This window comes from Hemicordylus capensis, chromosome 2 (assembly GCF_027244095.1).
Source record: "Hemicordylus capensis ecotype Gifberg chromosome 2, rHemCap1.1.pri, whole genome shotgun sequence".
Taxonomy (NCBI): Eukaryota; Metazoa; Chordata; class Lepidosauria; order Squamata; family Cordylidae; genus Hemicordylus; species Hemicordylus capensis.
The window spans coordinates 2,175,000-2,194,246 of record NC_069658.1 but is presented as its reverse complement, the minus strand read 5'-3'; the positions used below and the strand labels follow the sequence as shown (position 1 = coordinate 2,194,246).

At 51.1% G+C, this 19,247-nt stretch overlaps 1 protein-coding gene across 4 annotated transcripts in view; it reads left to right on the top strand.

Annotated features, from left to right (window-relative positions):
* The window catches only part of CNTFR (ciliary neurotrophic factor receptor), a 448,395-nt gene that overhangs the window by 80,523 nt on the left and 348,625 nt on the right, over positions 1–19,247 (top strand). For 3 of the 4 annotated variants that reach the window (XM_053301733.1, XM_053301734.1, XM_053301731.1), the window contains exon 2: positions 9,315–9,424. The gene's annotated coding sequence lies outside the window, so the exon portion shown is untranslated. The remainder of the gene's footprint in view (positions 1–9,314; positions 9,425–19,247) is intronic. The other variant, XM_053301732.1, reaches the window with a different exon arrangement.

The window sequence follows — 19,247 nt, the reverse complement described above, 5'->3', positions numbered from 1 at the left end:
AAGTGCCGATAAAGCCTAGGCCTGCCACATGCACTTTCCAGATTACACCCTGCAACGGGGTCATGGTGGATCTCGGAAATGTGCTTCCACGCTTCCTGTGTTGTGACACCGCAGTCCCTATGTGGACAGCAGGCTGCCGTTCACATTGCCAAAGCCTTGTTCCAAATTTAATCGCAGCAATATAGAGCAGGACATTGTCTATCCAGCACAAAAGGGTTGCTGTTTTTTCGGGTTGTTAGTTTCCGCGAGACTGCTCCCCCTGCTGTTTACATTTCGAATGCGACTTGCCTGAACGGAAGCATTTTGCTGCTGTTGAGCAGCTCGCCTGGAAAGCGCCGTGGTGGGTTAATGGAACCCCTCTCACAGGGTCCCAACAGGAAGTCTGATGTTGGAGTGGGTCTGCAGCTAGCATGGAAACCGCCCCCAAGTACTCAGCATCCAAGTCTCTTCTACCCTTAATGCTCCTCCCTAAAATATGCTGCAGTCACTTAGGTGGCTTCAGGGTGGCCGTGAATCTGGGTGATGAACGATGTGGATGGCTCAGGCCTTGAGTAGCTGCTGTGTCTCTGCACGGAAACCGGCTGAGAGGCTGCTGCATTGAGCAAGGTTTAGAATCTGTGCAGTGCAGGCAAGGTGCTGGGTGCTGTACAGAGTGCCAAAGGGGACGCTTCCTTGTGCACAGCATTCTGTGAGCCAACCTTGGGAGGTTAGGAAGGGGTGCCAGAATCTGACCTGTGTTATGGCGAGGCACAGGTGCTGCTGGAGAGCCAGAAAGGTCAGCTGGGAGGGAAGGAGCAGCCAGGCGCTGGAGGCCAGAGTGGTCTAGGAAGAGCTGAGAGGGCAGGATGCACTTGTCCTTTAGCTGCCAGGCATGGAGTTTGAGCAGGCGACGCTTTCTTCCTGTCACGGCTGCCGCTGGCCTGGGAAAACATCACCTGTTGGGTTTCTGGATGCCTGGCAGCTGCTGAAGGCTCAGGAAGAGCCCTGCCAGGGGAAAGGTTGCTGTTCTTGCATCCTGGTCAGAGCAAGACGGTGACCTGCTGGCATTGCAACTTGTCAGAAGGGGGGAAGGAGCTGAGTGGCTCGCTGGCCAAGTCTCTGGCAGGCATGCCGAAAATCCCAGGCTACGTCTTTGGCATCTCCAAGAGGCCTGAAAAAGTCCCCTGCCTGGAGCCCCAGAGAGCCACTGCTGGCCAGTGTAGGCGCTGATGAGCTCGAGGGAGCAGGGGCCTGACTGTTTCCGATGTGGTAGCTTCCAGGCAGACTTGAGCCTCTCTCTCTCTCTCACTGAACCACCTGGGGTGGGCTGATTCAGATGTCACCCCGGGCGCATTGAGGGCTCTCCCAAAGAAGACTTGGTCTCTGCTCTCGTCGGAGTGCATCCGGTCCTGGAGGGCTGGGAAATAATGTTCACCCAGACGGGCCAGTGATTCTGTGGCCTCTTTCGGCTGCCCCCCTGCAGACTGTGTCTGTCTTGCTATTTTATCATCCAGCAGAGTTTGCCTCCTTGGCAAACGTTCTCCATGACTGTGGCATGGAGCACTAGTTGGAGGGTGGCACTCAGTCAGGGCTCAGCTGGGGGTGCTTTTCTTCCCCCTTCTGGAGTCTCCAAGAGCAGCCTGCGTTCACAGTGATCACAAGGATGTGCTCTGGAGAGCTCAACCTTTGCAGCCATATCTGAGGTGAGAGTTTCCTGGGAACTCCCACCCCCCGCCCCCCCATTCTCAGCTAGAGCATGTGGCTGTTTTGCCAAGGAAAAGGGCCGAGCTGGTCTGCTGAGCAGGCTCCCTCCTGGGTGACGAAAGCACCCGTCCCCATCATGCTCCAGAAGGAGGGGGCTGGCATCCTTTTATCCGGCGGCATCCTGGACTGCCCTGACAGCCTGGGATGGGATGTGAGGAGCAGCGCAGCAAAGATCTTGCCAGGGACTTCCGGGCATTGCACTCCCCCCCCCCAAGCATCATCTGGAGCTTCTGCGCGCTGTGGTTATGGCCAGGTCTGGTCCTCGGGGACCGCGTCACAAGAACAGGCCAGGGAAAGGGCCATTAGCAACTGTTTGTCTTGCGTCCCTGTGGACAGCCCAGCAACCCGGGGTCAGTCAGCTGAAGCCGTGGCTGGGAAGAGCGATGTGTAGAAGCAGCCCCAGGGAGCCATCATCGTCCTGACCTCCCAGACCCCGGCCCTGCTTCCGAGCCTGCGACGCGGCGTGACTCGAGCCCAAGCTGGTCACAACGATGACAGGCCCACCTGCCCGCCAGGCCCGCCGACATCCTCCCGGCATTTGACCTTGCTGGTGACACAGAGCCCTTCTGCTGGGCTCTGACTCAGGCCTGCCTTGCTCCAGGCAGGACAGCGCAGAAGCGACAGGGCGGGATGGATGTGGCTTCGCTCCTCCGAGCTCCCACACCAGCCACAGTGCTGGGATTTGGCATGCATGGTGCAGCGTCTCCTGGCCATAGACACACTTTCAACACTGAAAGTATGAAGCATAGGAACAGAGGAAGCTGCCATATACTGAGTCAGACTATTGGTCCATCTTGCTCAGTATTGTCTTCACAGACTGGCAGCGGCTTCTCCAAGGTTGCAGGCAGGAATCTCTCTCAGCCCTATCTTGGGGATGCTGCCAGGGAGGGGACTTGAAACCTAGATGCTCTTCCCAGAGCGGCTCCATCCTCTTAAGGGGAATCTCTTGCAGTGCTCACACTTCTAGTCTCCCATTCATATGCAACCAGGGTGGACCCTGCTTAGTGAAGGGGACAAGTCATGCTTGCTGCCACAAGTCTCCATAGGCAGAATGGAGGCTGCTGCCCTTGATCATTTTTTTCAGGTTTCTAGGATATAGTTGGAGAAACAGGATTGTTTCAGGCGGTGCCTTCTGGGCTCTTGGGGGCTGTGAGCAGAGGACTCTTTGCCCTATTATCTCCTGGATTTGTAAGTACATACTTGGCTAACTGAGGAGCTTTATCTGCTTCCCCCCAGGAAGAACTCCCTCCATCTGGCTAACTCAGCCTCCTTTTCAGTGTAGCAGCAGGCTGTTTTCAGTATGGTTGTCACCTCCTAGGGCTGGTTCTCCAGCCAGACATAGTATTGCCACCCGATGTTGGCTGGTGGAGGGAAGAGGAGACACGTGTGCTGTCAGTTCCTGGTTTGCTGTATGTTGAGGATTGCGTGAGAAGGGTCCATTTGGGTTGCCAGCCAGCTGACGACGGGGATCTTCGACCTGAAGCCAGGTGGCTGATGCCGCTGGCTGCACCGCCCAGCCACAGCGACCTGCTTGCAGCCAGACACTCCTCAGTCCTTTTCGATGCTCGGATGACTGGGAATCGGGAGCACGTGTGCCTCCCCTGCTCCCCCTCTGCCATCCGGCATCAAGGATGGTTGTGAGGACAGATTCCTAGTATACTAGTATCTCTTGCTAGTTAGGGCTGCGCTCGCTCTTAGCCACGTAGCCAAGCAGGACTTCCATAGGCAGCGACTGGGCCACACCACAGTGCCAACGGCTGGAGACAGGCAACGGCAGATGGGCTGCCCGGCGGTTTCTGGCTAGCAGATGTTGGGAATCATGTGCTGGAGCAGAGGGGCCGAGGGCCTGGTTTCAGCCTGGCTGCTTTTCTGTCCTTCATGGAGGCATCTTGGGAGCGCGGAAGAGAAGGGGGCCACAGCCACACACACGTCAAGCCCTGTTGCTCGGTCTGGTGGGCTTATACACTGCCTCCTCCCTCTGCAGGCTGACATTGGGTGGCATAACGACGGTTGCTGGACATAGGAGATGACACAAACCGTCTGAAAAGCAGCCTGCCGCTGCACTGGAAAGGGGGGCTTGGGGCTGCTTGGATGCCTCCCTGCCACTGTGTCTTCCCTGCAAATGCCGCTGGGCAAGGGATATGCAGCCCCTTCGCATCCCCAGCCCCTCTGCAGAAAGAGAATCGGCCTCGGATGGAGTGGAAGGCAAGTGTGGAGGGGGCTGGGCAGTCTTCCCTCCTGCCCACTAGCTCTTCCTGCAGGGGCCTTCCTAGCCCTGCAGATGTGCTTTGGGGAACACTCCGCTCCCAGGGTGAGACTGCGGCATCTCTGCCCTCAGTGGCAGAGGATCTGGAGCACAGGGGTAGAGCGCATGCTTGGCGAGCGGGCTCAGTTTCCAGCATTTCCCAAGCAGCAGAGCTGGGAAAGACCCGTGCCTGCCTGCAGCCGTGGAGAGAGGCTGCCGTTCTGACGAGGCAGCCCTGGGATGGTGGGGCTCCAAGATCTGGCTCCGTGTCTGACAGATGCATCTGTAGCCCACGTGCTGAGCATCCGGAAGGATGCGCTTTGGCATGGCCCTCTCAGGCAGTGGGGCCGAGAAAGATGCTTGCCTGAGGCCAGGGAGAGCCGATTCCAGTCCGAGTAGGCCATGCTGGGCTAGCGGGACCAGTGGTCCCACTTAGTAGGTGGCAGGTTCCTGTATCTAACAAGGTCTTGGGGCAGCACAGAGATGCCCACTCTGAGCAGCGTCGAAGCAGGCGCTTCCCAGGCTGCTGCCACTGGGATAGCTGCTGTGGCCATTCAGGGCCCCCTGCTGCAGGCTGCGGGACAGATCTGTAGCTGCAGCCTCCAGTGAATCAGGTGCGATGCATTTAGCACCCTGTGGAAAGGGCCAAAACTCAGCTCCTGGGCAGAAGGTCCCACCGCTTTGTTTTCCCACCTTGCTTGTTTGTGCATTTTTCCATCAGTGCTGGATCCAAAGCCTCTTGCCCAAGTTGTATTCTCCAGCACTTTCCATTATCTGGGTCCTGGGAAACATTTAAAAATTAGCCTCCCTTTCTTTGTCTAATCCACAGAGGCTTAAAACAAAAGAAGCAGCCAATTTCTTGGTTACCTGAGCCTGGGCTTGTTTGGAGCCAGTTGGGACCATACAAAGAACCCCACATCCCCAAAGGCTTCTGCCCACCACAGCTTGATGAGCGCAGGCTCCCCGAGGGGGTCTCAGCTGCGGGGGCCGCAGTCACACCCTCTGAGCCTCTGCTTCTGTCAAGACCTCCACATCCACAAAGCTTCTAATGTGGGGAACCAGCAGGTGGCTGGTTTGTTTCTTGGCTGCTTCTCTTGGGGCTTCTGTTTCCGACCAGAAGTTCATCCGAGTGGGAAATGAGCTGGGGGCGGTGGTGGTGGTGTTGGATGTGGCCGGAGTGGGGGACTAGAATGCTGCAGGAGCAGCCGGCGGGGTCAGGCAAGTTGTGTTTCCTCCGGACTTTGCCCATTCTAACTTTTTATTTCCCTGGCTTTATAACTCAGAACATTTACAGGGTCTCAGAGCTGGTAACAACCTTTATAACAACACAAGAATATTGCAACATAAAAATATTAATTACAAAGCAATCAAGGTACAGAGGAAAAAATTACAAGATAAAACATGTCTATAAAAAGCATAGCTCTTTAAAATATACTACTGAAATAAACTGTTGATTATCCTCAGCCAGTAAAAGCTTGTTCAAACAGGAAAGACTGGAAGAGTTTCCGACTCTAAAGGGCCCTCACCAAGAGCTGTCCTTGCTGGGTTTTTCCCCCTTCTGTGTGAATGGTCTTGGATAGGCCAGCTGAAGGCCAAAGGCGATGGGGCATCAGAGGCCTGCCGTCCAGTCACCATACATTTTAGCAAATGTCTGGTGTAGGGGTGCCTCAGTTGGGACTGGGTGTGACTGTGTGAGGGGCTGTTTATCCCATTGCCATTTCCCCAGTGAAAATCACTGCCCCCATACCCTTATCAGGGGAAACTTGCACATACATGAGCTATATGTTTTAATTTCCCCCGATGGGCAAGTAGCAACTTCAGGGTTACCAAACTTTCATTGTGAAAATGGCATGGGTGGGAAGGTTGGTTCTCTTTATTGTGGTGATTCTCTTTATTGAGCAGGGGGAGAGTAACTGGCCCTCTCCACCCCCAGCACAGGACCTCCAGTGACTGTTGCTGGTGTCAATCTTATGTTTCTTTTTAGATTGTGAGCCCTTTGGGGACAGGGAGCCATCTTATTTATTTATTATTTCTCTGTGTAAACTGCTTTAGAAACTTTTGTTGAAAAGCGGTATATACATATTTGTTGTTGATGATGTTGTTGTTGATCACCCCATCCCCTGGCTCTGCAGACCTGATCCAAATTGCCCGCTCCCCTGGTTTCTTTAAAGAGATGAGAGATCTGGTCATGGATCTCCGATGTCTTGTCTACCTCTGAGATTATAACCGGATGAAGAGGAGAGACTCTCCCATGAAGCCACCTTTTAAATTCCCGCTTCTGCCCTCTAGGGCACTTTCCAGATTGCACGCTAACTCAATGTCACAACATATCCCTGAAGTGTGCTTCCGCACTGCCTGCACTGTAAGCAAGATGCCGTTCACATTTCTGATGCCTTCTTTTGGATTTTGTTGCTGCGTTGTAGCCCTATAATGTCGCATATGTGTCGTAGAAGAATAGCTGTATTTCCCCGTTGTAGCTTACAATGGATTTCAACTGTGGTTTGAATCCAGCACGCAAAACATTGCAGTTTGCACCACTTTTTGTGTTGTAAGGCTAGAAACCACCCAGATGAGCAGGGCCACATAAGCATTGCAACTGGTCCCTTTTCAGACTTAGGGATGTTTCTAACCTCATGGGGCTGATTTTGAAATGAATTCCCACTCAGCCTGATGCGTCCTGGGCTCCATTTTCCTCATGCTTGCCCTTCACTGCCTGGCACAAACCAGTTCTGCTGGTTTCTTCTCCAGATCTTGGTTCTCTTCTCTTCTTATGAGGTCCTCCTACAAGATCCTGAGTATCATCTACTTCTCCCACTACTCCTTCTGGCCATCTATTATTTCTTTTAAAAAGCCAACTGTTTGTACACTTGTGAAACTCATTTTAAGTTAAAAAGAAAAAAGAAATTCTGCCTGAAAAGTAGGCAGCAGTGATCCTGCCCTGACCACTGGAGTCCCTCCTTGATCTTAACACTTCTGGGGTCCCGGGCAATTTGCTAGGTGGCATAGACAAGCCACCACCCTTTCTCTGCCTAAGATGGACCTACCTTATAGGGATGCTGTAATGATTGCAAGAAGATAATGTATGTGAAGTCCTTTGAGCACTATAGCATGATGTGAATGTGTGGTATTATGAGCATTGATAAGGTGACATGGGCACAAGCCCTTTATCTGGGGGCAGGGGTGGGGAAGCGGGTTCTGTATGGTGGTAATTACTAGTGCGGCTTCCATGTGGACCCTCTGGGCTGTGGGGAACGTTTCCCTGCAACTGATGCTTCCAGAAGGCAAACCCCACAAAACATCACCAGCGGTAAGATAATGCATCAACTGGTGTAAAACCTTCTGTGAACTGGGCTCCCAAAATGCCAGGTGGGTTGGTGGCTGTTACCGGGGCTGCAGCCTTTAGTTGAATTGGTATAACCCTCTTTTTTAATAGATTAAACAGCATCCCTGATTAACTAGGCAATGAGTTCTTTTAATTACTTATAAAAACGACAAGTGGCAGACACCGTCTGAGAGGCATTCCCCTGCATTTCTCACACAGGAGAGAATGTGATGGGGTGCCCCCCCCGAGGTTCCCTAGCTCTTGCTGGACTACAATTCCTATCATCTCCAGCTACAGTTTATTGCAGTGGGGGATGATGGGAGCTGCAGTCCGGCAGCAGCTGGGGAGTCTTGGGCTGGCCACCTCGGTTGCATGGCTCCTGCTGTGACAGAAGCATCCAGTGCCTAAAAACAAAGTGTGTGTTTCCCCCCCAAATGTTTTAGCCATATGCCAAGGGATGGAGATTTGATTAATAGACTGAACATGAAGACGTCTTTAATTGGATGGCAGTCCTCACAGTAGCACAGTTCCCCAAGCGTCCTTGTGCTGGACCCTTTCCCGGCATCCCCTCCTCTTCTCCTTCTCCTTCTCCTCCAGTGGTTCCCTGAGGCCTGCCGGCTTCTCCATCTCCAGCATCCTGGCAGGGAGCAGTTGGCTCCGTGGTTTGTTTTCAGCGCAGTTAACAAGGCCTAAGCATTGGTCAGGGACGACCCGTGCATGGGGGAAGGGGGAGTTCTGTCCCATTTGTCAGTCACCGCTGTGGTGGTCCTGGCCATCCCACAAGTGTGTGCTGTGAATGATGGGGTGCCCAGTAGGAGGGGGGAAGGCACAGTTAAATTTTTCAGTGGCTGACACCTGACAAGCGTGATGAATGGCGGCGTGGCACGCGCGGCTGGTGTGACAAACGGCCCGCTCCCTCCTTCAAGCTCCAGGAAAACTTTGCAATTATTTCCTATAGCTTTGCAAATGAGTTTCTCAATCAGCCTCGCACGGGAGTTTCCCTTATTTACTCTTGTTTAATGGTCCTTCTAAAGATCAGATCTAGAAGCCTGATGGAAGTCGATGCAAAGGACTCCCACAGATTTCCAAGTGCCTTTGGAAAAGTTTTCTCTCTGGGCCACTGGACGCAGAATGTTGGCTGGCCAGCAGCGCCCCCAGTTGGGCACATGGGAAGCTGCCGTCTACTGAGTCAGACCATTGGTCTATCATGCTCAGTACTGTCTACCCAGACTGGCAGTGGCTTCTCCAAGCTTGCATGCAGGAGTCTCTCTCAGCCCCATCTTGGAGATGCTGCCAGGGAGGGAACTTGGATCTGTATACAATCATGCAAGAGCTCTTTCCAGAGCAGCCCCATTCCCTATGGGGGGATATCTTAGCTGCTCACATGTAGTCTCCCATTAAAATGAAAACCAGGGTGGACTCTGCTTAGCAAAGGGGCCAATTTATGCTTGCTACCACTAGACCAGCTCTCACTTTCCTGGCACTGAGTGCCTCTACTTGTGTCATTGACCAGTGGCAACCACATTGAACTGGGTTTTGAGGTGGTGGGCATCTTATAATGCAGCCAAATGGTAGCCAGAGTTGCAGGATGGCTGTTAGGCTGTATACACTGATTTGGCAGATCTGCCTCATAGGGATGGTGTGAGAGTGAACATGATTTGGTAGAGTAGCTACAGCACTTGGCTTGGATGTGGAAAATCCATGGCTGGATCCTGGCTTGGCCATGAAGCTTATTTAGTCTGTGCTTGGATAACTCTCTATCCTTTGGCCCAACCTACCCAACAGGGTTGTGGTTAGGCTAGAATGAACCACTAGTGGGCCATTCTGGGCTCCTTGGAAGATGAGTGGGGTACCAATGTGATTTTGTGGGCGTGTAACTTTACCATGTATTGCAATGTTTATTAATACTAAAGAACACTTCATTTTTTTATTAATTCTAAAACAAACAATATTAAGATACTGGCTGAAATTTTGGGAGGTGACACATTCATTCTCTCTTGGTAGAAAGCCTTGGATTTCAGCAACACGACCCCAGGACAGACGGAGTGTGTAGAAGCTGAGAAGAGTTTGATGCACAATTCGGGCTGCACCTTGGAATCTGGAACGCTCGAGAGGTAAGAGGATGGCAGCGCAATTCTGTGCACCTTTACTCGGAAGCAAGTGCCACTGAGTTCAGTGGGGCTTCTTCCCAAGGCAGTGTGCACAAGATTGCAACCTGAGTTTGGGTAATCCTGTTTCGTGATGGATGGGAAATACTTCCAATGTGCTGCTTGTACAACAATGCCCGAAAGCAGGAACCTGGCATCTTGGTCACTTGGTGTTTTGCATGGACAAGATTTTCTGTGTCTCCATGGGTGGCTTTTTCTCAAAAAGAAGACGCAAAGGTTTTACTTAACATACCAAATAACATTTCCTGAATCTGGCCTGGCGGGAAAGAACGGTTGTAAACTGGGATTTATTCTTCTGTTAACATTGAGCTATGCAGAGTGGCTGAGCGATTGCACCTGGCAGAGTCTCAGTGGCCCACAAATTTCAGGTTCACTCTTTCATTGGTGCAATGATTCTGGGTAGCTTCAGGAGGATGTTTGTGCCATTTGATCCTCATCCCATCCTCCTCCGAGAGCTAGTGCTTGTCTCACATCCCATTATGATGTCATCTTTGTGCAATTGTTGGTTGAGTCATAGTGACAGTGCTGATGGTCTCGTGCCAACTGAGTCTCCCCTGATATCATCATTGTGCGAAGTCATGTGAAAATGATATATTTGAAACTCCCGAGGGACTCCAATTCTTAGGTTCATCTGGATTCTTTCTGGTTTGTTTCTCCCTTTGGGTGACTTGAGAATATCTCCTAGACCAGGACCTCTCAAACTTGGGTCACCAGATTTTGTTATACCAACTCCCATAACCACAGTGGGGATTATGGTAGTTGATGTCCAGCAACATTTGGGGACCCATGTTGGAGGACCCCTTCCCTAGGCCGCATAATGCCAGCCAGGCAGGGAATCCTGTTCTGAAGCTCATTTGCTGCTGAGGGGAACAGAACCCGGTACTGCAGATGGTTGTGATGAAATGTCACTGCGGTGGCATTCGAAGGAGTAGAGTCTTGTCTTGTTTTGAAAATGCTCTAATCTGAAGTCAGTTTTTCTGTTAGATTTGATTTGGCTTTGCCTGTTTTTGATTAGCAATTGGCATTTTTGCTTCCTGACAAAAGGGTACCACTTTGTAAGCTTCCTTAATCCCTCTCAAGATCTAATGAAGCCTCTGTACATGGTTCCAAGGATTTTAGTCTATTGTTTGAAGTACTTAAAGGCTTATGGAAGAGAATAATTATAGTCTTTGGTTCTGATCCAGTTGTGGTGTAGCAGGTAGGGGCCCAGATGAGAGAGTGCACTGCCTTGTCTTCTAAAAGATTCATCCAGCTCTTTGGACCTGGAGGAGCATCATGATGGATATTCGGTAGCTGCCTTTGGATGGAATCCAACCCTTGGTCCACTTCATTTCATTGGTTCAGGACTGTCTACTCTGACTGGAAGTAGCTCTTGAAGGTCTTGGGGAGCAGGGCTGGGAAAGATCCTTGCCCAACAAGACCCTTTGAGTTGTAGATAGCAAGGACTGACCCTGGCTCCTTCTGGATGCAAAGCCACAGGCTTTGCATCCAGAGAAGTCTATCACTGCTTACTTGGCTTGATGGCTACATGGTGTTTCTGAGTTCAGAGGTAGGTCACCTCTGAATCCCTGTTGCAAGAGGCAGCAACAGCAGGAGAGGGGGCATGTCTTCATCTTCGGCTTGCGAGCTTCCCAGAGACACTTTGTGGGCAACTGATCTAGTGAGGCTCTTCTTGTGGGATCTCTCCACTGATGGCTCATAGACACGCATCTCCCTTGCTCGATCAGGATGTCTTTTGTTAGTATCCTCCTCCCGTCTCTTCCACTGTTGATGCTGGAGCTGAGGGTGTTGAAGCCGAGGACAGGGTGTCAGTGTCAGCTGCTCCTGTTGGTTAACTTCTCCGTTCTCTTCCCCGCTCCCCAGCCACCCTCTCACTCTGGCTTCCGGCAGCAAACAGGCTGAATGATTAGTTAGTCGCCCCTCTCCTGTACATATTGCTTCACAGCTGATGGACCTTAGCATGCAAAATGACCTCATGATATGGTGCATGTTTTTTTTTTAAAAAGTTTTAATGAAACCCTCTTCAATGGTAATTTTATTGGGGAAAGAAAAATGGTCCAAATTTGGCAGGGGGGTTGTGCGAGCCACACAACTCAGCAGGGTCAAAAGGTAACTGGGTGACAGCAACTCAGTCAGCAGCCATCAGGCTTCATTCAGCTTCCTGTCCAAAAAAAATGAAATAAAACCCCAGAACTGCTAGATTCTGAAACAGGACAGCAAAAGCCTATCACAACCCCCATGAACTCTTGGTGCAGACTTGGAAAGCCCTTGGCCTGCTTGGCAGTCACCTAGAATTAGGACGTTTTTCTGCCTATGTGTCCATGACTTGGTGTTTGTTTGTTTGTTTATTTAACATATTTTTATACTGCCCAAAACTTATGTCTCTGGGCAGTTTGCAACAGATAAAAACAACATTAAAACATGGTTAAAAACAAAACAAGAAATTTAAAACACAACAATTTTAATTTTTTAAAAAACAATGCTCTAAAACAACATTAAAAACAATCAAAACAGTATCAGTTAAAAGCCTGAGTGAACAGATGTGTCTTTAAAGACTTTTTAAAGGTTGTCAGAGATGGGAGGCTCTTATTTCACTAGGGAGCGTATTCCAAAGCCTCGGGGCAGCAATGGAGAAGGCCCGTCCCTGAGTAGCCACCAGACGAGATGGTGGCAAATGCAGACGGACCTCTCCTGATGATCTCAATGGGCGGTGGGGTTCATAACGAATAAGATGTTCTCTTAAATACCCAGGACCCAAGCTGTTTAGGGCTTTATAGGTTATGACCAACACTTTGTATTTTGCCCGGAAACATATTGGCAGCCAGTGTAACTCCTTCAATACAGGGGTAATATGGTCTCGTCTAGATGACCCAGAGACCAGCCTGGCTGCCGCATTCTGGACCAACTGTAGTTTCTGGACTACATACAAGGGCAGCCCCACATACAGCGCATTACAGTGATCCAGTCTGGAGGTTACCCTGCAGATGTACCACTGTTTTGAGGTCATCTATCTCAAGAAATGGACGCAGCTGGTGTATCAGCCGAAGCTGATAGAAGGCACCTCTAGCCACTGCCTCAACCTGGGACACCAGGGAGAGACTCGGATTCAGAAGCACCCCCAGACTGCATACCTGTTCCTTCTGGGGAAGTGTGACCCCGTCCAGAACAGGCAGATCAAAATCGTCTCTAGAGTTCTGACCCCGCACAATGAGTAGCTCTGTCTTATCTGGATTCAGTCTCAGTTTGTTATCCTTCATCCAGCCCATTACCAACTCCAGACAGGCATTTAGGGAGGTTATGCCCTCTCCTGATGATGTTGACATGGAGAAATAGATTGTTGTGCTTTGAGTTTTTTGGGTTTTTTGTATCTTGCAGTATTTTCTGATTCTTAGCATTTGGGACCAGTGCAGTGTCCTCTGTAACAGAGAATTCCAGGTGCTTTTGACTACAACTCTCATCATCCCCAGCCAAATGTCATTGCACCTGGGGATGCTGGGAGTTGTAGTCAACAACATCTGGGAATCCCTGTTTGGGACCTTCAGGGTGGGGTGTGATCCAAATGTTAAATGTTCTGAAGTCTGACTTTGAGAAGGTCGATCCTAAGATACTTTAGGAGGATCTGGTTCAGGGCATCGAGCTCTCCTGTGCCTGAGTGGGATACGCCCAGTTTCAACAGTGACCAGCTGTGATGCTCTGGACTGGTTTTTAATGCCCTGCTGCTTCTCTCGTCCAGCTCCCAGATTTCTAATGCAATTCCGCTTCCATAAATATCCATGGATGGGGAGGGAATGGGCAGACTGTAAAGAACGGTGGCATTGGGTTTCTTCCCAATTTGCCATCCAGTTTGAGACCTGGGAGGTCTTCCAGTCCAGCCGCCTACTCAGTGCAGGCAACTGCTGCTGCACTTCTGACACAGGTGACCATCTGGCCACTGTTCGATCACTTCTAGGGCAGAGCTCCATGATTTCAGGGCTCCAGATGCTCTTGGAATACAACTCCCATCATCCCTATCCACAGTGGCCAGTAGTCAGGGATGACAGGAGCTGTAGTCCAACATTGGATGGGGTGGGGAGGTTGGTTGGCTGGTTGGGGTCGGGGAGGCATAGTTGTGCAGCCCTGTTCTGGAGAGAGAAGGGAGCCTGCCATGGTATGGGGCAGACGCCCACACTCAAGCAGCAATTACAGTCCGGAAACCCTCCCTAATGTCTGGCCTGAATTGGCTTCTGTGTAGTTTCCACCCTTTGGTACCAGACCTGCCCTCTGGAAGAGCAGAGAACAAGTCTGCCCCTCCTCCTATGTGGCAGCCTCACAGATATTTGAAGACAGGTAACATCACATCCCACCCACCCCTTCCCTTCTCCAGGCTGCACAGGGTTGGCTCCTTCAACTCTTCCTCGTAGAAGAGTTGGCTTCCAGACTTGTCACCATCTCTGTTGTTCTCCATTTCCTCTTCCAGAGTATCCATGTCCTTCTTAGGAATATAGGAAGCTGCCAGATACTGAGTCTGACCCTTGAATCATCTTGCTCAGTATTGCCCCCAAAGACTGACAGCACCAGCTTCTCCAAGGCTGCAGGCAGGAGTCATTTTCGGCGCTATCTTGGAGATGCTGCTAGGGAGAGAACTTGGGACCTTCTGCATGGAAGCAGATGCTCTTCCACTGAGCTACAGCCTCATCCCCTGAGGGGAATATCTTATAGCGTTCATGGGTCTCCCATTCAAATGCAAACCAGGTCAGACCCTGCTTAGCAAAGGGGGCACTTGATGCTTGCTTGCGTGAGACCAGCTCTCCTCCATAAACTTCAGGGGGCCAGAACTGGATGCAATACCATCAGCAGTATGGTGGTTGCATGAAGGGCCATGAGGCCAAGGAAGCCGCTCCCTCCGAGTAACAGGGGCGTGCCGGGGCTGAGGATGGGTCTCCCCATGGCATGCAGGGCCCACTTGCAGTCCTGTGACATGGTCAGAAGTCTAGCATGGTGGCATGTTGGGCTGCTTGTAATTGAGCAGCTTCAGGGCACGTGGAAAGACCGTATTTTAATGGGAAGGCTCAATACATCTGCACAATGTACATGCCCTCTCTCATGCACTTCCTATAGATAATCATCTGAGAAGCATGAGTTACAACTTCAGAATGGCCAGGCTTGCCTCATAGAGCATCAGCATCCCTTCACTGGTGCTCATAAATGTTATGAAACGACAAGCTTTCCCACAGTTGGGGGCACCCTGCTATAAGTTAAACATGCACTGCGTGATGAAAGTATTTGCTGCTTTTCGGGCCTCAATCTCCTGCCAATCAGTTTCTTTTGCTCCAAATTTTGCTTTTGGGAAAGAAAGTGGACCGTGTGCCCCCTATCCATTTGCCCCACACAAACAACTGCCGTGCTGCCATGTTTCTTCCAAAAGAAGCCTGAAACTTGAGTTCACAAGAAGGGAAGCCCAAAGCTCCCAAGGAGGCCCATGTGCGTCCCTCCTTTCCTGGAGCTTGACCAGCTCTGCTCCCTGCTACTTCTCCTTTGAGATGCTTCCCCTGCACTTGCGGCCTTTCCCCTTTTGCCTCCTGGTCTGACAGCTCCCATCTTTCTTGCCCCCTTTTTATTTCTGGAGCTGCTCCAGTGCACGGTGCGTTGCTAATAATAGCAATTACCGTTACACGTTGGCTACAAGGTAAGGCAGCGGTAATGGGTTCCAGAGGGACGAAATTAAAGCGATATAATATGCTAAGATAAATTAACATTATGAAATTAGCCATGGGTCTAGTCGGAGATCTGACAAATGTCTCATGGCTTTGTTATGAGCTGGGCGCTCAGCTCAATTGGATTAGTGGCCCAGAGCAAAGCAGGGGGGAGCAAGGGAGGAGGAGTCTATTGCAGCCCTCCTGGCATTCTCCTCTTGGCTTGGCAGGGTCCCGTGATGCCCGGGGAGAAGGAAACGCAAGGTGCCATTGTGTGGAAGAAGCTGAGTCTGGTGGCAAAGTAAGGTGGGACCTAGGAAGTTGCCTTCTACCGATTCAGACCTTTGGTCCCTCTAGCTCAGCGTTGTCTACACAGACTGGCAGGGACTTCTCCAAGGCTGCAGGCAGGAGTCTCTCTTAGCCCTATCTTGGAGACGTACTGTACTGTATGCTTTGGTAGTTTGTTGGTTCAATAAAAAAATCTTGTCCTATTAAAAAAAATAAATCTTGTCCTGTCTTGGAGATGCTGCCAGGCAGGGAGCTTGGAACTTTCTGTTCTGCATGCAAGCATGCAGATGGTCTTCCCAGAGCAACTCTATCCCCTAAGGGGAATAACTTCCAGTGTTCACACATGTAGTCCCCCCTTCAAATGCAAACCAGGGCAGATGCTGCTTAGCAAAGTGGACAATTCCTGCTCGCTGCCACAAGAGCAGCTCTCCTCCTCTCAGCCTAGAGGCAGGAGAGGTTGACTGCCTGGGAAGGGCAAGTGGAGAGCCCTTGAGGCAAAGGTTGGCCCAAGAGACAGGAAGGAAGGAAGGACTTTTCCCCCTGGGGAGGGGCTGTGGGTCAGTGGCAGAACACCTTATTGGCACGGAGAAGGTTCTGGGTTCCGTTCCTGGCATCTTGGGTGGAAAGGCTCTCCAGCAGAGCAGGGCTGGCACAGAGGTCTCCCTGCCTAAGACCTGAAGAGCCTCTACCAGTTGGGGCTGGACAGGCCTTGGCTTGATGGGCAAGTAGGCAGACTTTGGGTAGCACATGAGGCTCCTTCAGATAAGCACAGCCTTGTCTAAGATGCTCAAGATGTCAGTGCTATGAAGGGCCTGTGATGAGATCCTCGCATGGTCATGTTGCATGGCAGAGGGCTATGCAAGGGACTCTCCGCCTGGGACCCCCCCCCCCCCCGAACTAGAGCTTTCGCTGGCTTTCCTAGCCTGGGGTCTAAGGCCAACGTGTCAGTCTGCAGCCCCCTGCTGCCTTCGCCTGCTGGAGATTCTTCTCTTTGAAAAGCACTGCAGTTGCCAAGCATCGAACTGAATGAGTCACCCTGGTTACGGAACAGCTCCTCAGAGGTGATCTCCTCCTCAGGCACTCACCCCTTGCTGGATGGGTTCCAACAGTGAGGCTTTGCCTTAACCCTTCCGGCTCTGTCTTTCTAGAGATGGCTTTTATTCTTTTTTTTTTTTTAATACCCACGAAGCTCAGGGCTGCGGACCTACTTCGTCTCTGCAAATGGTTTCTTCAAAGAAGCTCTCATGTTGGCCCTGTTGGGAGATCCGTGGCTTAAACCAGAACTTCATGGCGCCAGACCCCAAGATGAAGGGAATTCACTGGCCCCTGTGATTCGCTGCTGCTGTGAGGCCTCTGGAATGGCCAGGCAAAGTATACGCATCTCAACAGCCTCGTTCACACAAGAATGCCACCTGCCTCCTGGAGCCCAGCCACTGCCTGCTAGGACCTGGGCCAGAGAGCACCACCCCCACCCACCCCCAGGTCTGGTTCTAGAGATCATGGCTGCCCACAGTCCCACCCTGGATTTGCAGCTGCCCCATCCTGGAAGGCCAAAGAAAGAGGGCACCGACCAAGATCTCCTTTCCTGCGGAACGCCACAGGAAACTGGCCATCCATTCTTTGCCAGAGTGCTTTTGACCTTTGCCATGGGTTGACCCAAGAATCCTCCTCCTCCTCCTGCAAGGCTAATCCCAGCCAAGTGACTGAACGCTACTGTGTCTGTGCTCCTCATCCATACATGCTGCCGTTCGCTTGCTGGCACTCAGCCAGCACCGGGGAGACTTGGAGTGGCACACAAAAGGGCAGCTTTCTCTTGCAACAAACCATTTGGACAACTCCTTTTTCAAGAGTCGGAGCGGGGACCTGTTTTAAGCATCTGGCCTGTCATGTGTCTTAGGCCCAGGGTGGGTAATGGGGTCGTGAAAGATCTTGCGAAAAAATTGCTGGCAAACATTAGTCGGCGATGCGTTGCAAAGCTGGTTCCTCCGAAGCCGATTTCAATGGCATGGGAAACACAGGAGTGGTGGAACACACACTTTCCTGTGACTTGTGTTTGAGGAAAGAAATGGATCTTGCTGGTCCCAGCAGCCTCTGCTTCTGGTGGCTAATTAGGCAAGCAGGATGGAGGGGGAAATAATTCCTCCCCCTCTCTCCCCCCCCCCCACCAAGCGGTGGCCATTGAATGGGCGGCCGGAGCCTTTTTACAGATTTGTAAATGCAAGCTAATTGTGTGTTTAATGGCTGGCACATACCAAAGGGCCCTGGTGGGGCAGGAATGATTGAGATCTTGCTTAATAAAGCATATGATCTGGCCCATTAAATATATATATATATATATATATATATATATATATATATATATATAAATACAGTACATAAGCCCTGGCAAGGTGCCGCAGCTGGGCCCTGATGGGTTGCAAAGGCCCCCCAGAGCTGTCCAAGGGGAAAGGAGCAAGCCGTGGGGAAGGCAGGCTGAGAAGAGGGCGAGTGCGGCTCTGAACAGAGATGTGGGCTCCTCCTCCCAGAGGCGTCACCAGGCCTGCCCTCCACCACGTTAGTCGAGGCCAGAGTGAGCGCGCAGGCACAGCTGAAGGAGCCCTGGCTAGGAGCCCTGGCAAGGGACTAGGCATGTGGGGCAGCCTTTCTCTGGCATGGCCCATGGCCAAGACCAATGGAAAAGAACCTGGCCAGGCCATCGGGGCTGCCTCCTGCTGCTCTAGGCCCCTGGCAGGGAGGCATGCCCCCCCTCACCCCCTCGTCCTTTTAGCAAGTCCTTCTGAGCTTCACTTCATCCTGGCTCAGCAGCAGTGAACTCCCAGTCAATTTGCACAGAAGCTGTGCAATGAGCATCTCTTCTTGAGCGAGTCAAGGATGTGCTGCATGCTTTGGGGTCTGCTTGTCAATTTGCAGGCTGCTTCCCATGCTGATGGGTTGGAGATTGCAAACCCTCTGGGCAGAGATTCAGCGGGTGCTAAATTAATGCTAATGTCCCATTAGGTTCCTAACACATAGGGCTGTTATTCATAAGACTGTGGAAGCATTTGGTCTGCCATGCATGTTTCTCTTTAGGTCACCCTGCATCTTGGGTGTGGTAATCCCAACAATGAGTAAGTGGTTTGTTTGTTTGTTTCTTGTTTTTCTATACCACCCTATGCAAAAATGTCCCTGGACGGTACACAATCTAAAAAAGCATTAAAATATTGACAAAAAACAATTTAAAAATACAAATAAAAACTCTAAAACCCAAAGCTTTAAAACTATAAACTAAAAACCTGACTAAACAGGTATGTTTTCAGGTCATTCTTAAAAACTTTCAGAGAAGGAGAAACTCTAGTTTCATTTGGAAGCACGTTCCAGAGTCCCAGGGCAACTCTATAGAAAAGGCCCAGTTGCGGGTCACCACCAACTGAGCCATTGACAACTGCAACTGGACCTCCTCATATGATCTTCATAGGCGGCGAGGTTGATGAAGAAGAAGGTGTTCTCTTAAAAACCTTGGGCCCAAGCCATTTAAGGCTTTATAGGTAATGACCAGTACTTTGTATTTCACCTGGAAATGTGTTAGCAGCTGGTGCAGCTCTTTTAACATAAGAACAGCCCTGCTGGATCAGGCCCAAGGTCCATCTAGTCCAGCATCCTGTTTCCCACAGTGGCCCACCAGATGCCCCCGAGGAGCCCATAGGCAAGAGGTGAGGGCAGGCCCCCTCTCTCTTGCGGTTGCTCCCTTGCAACTGGTAGCATAGGAACATAGGAAGCTGCCATATACTGAGTCAGACCCTTGGTCCATCTAGTTCAGTATTGTCTTCACA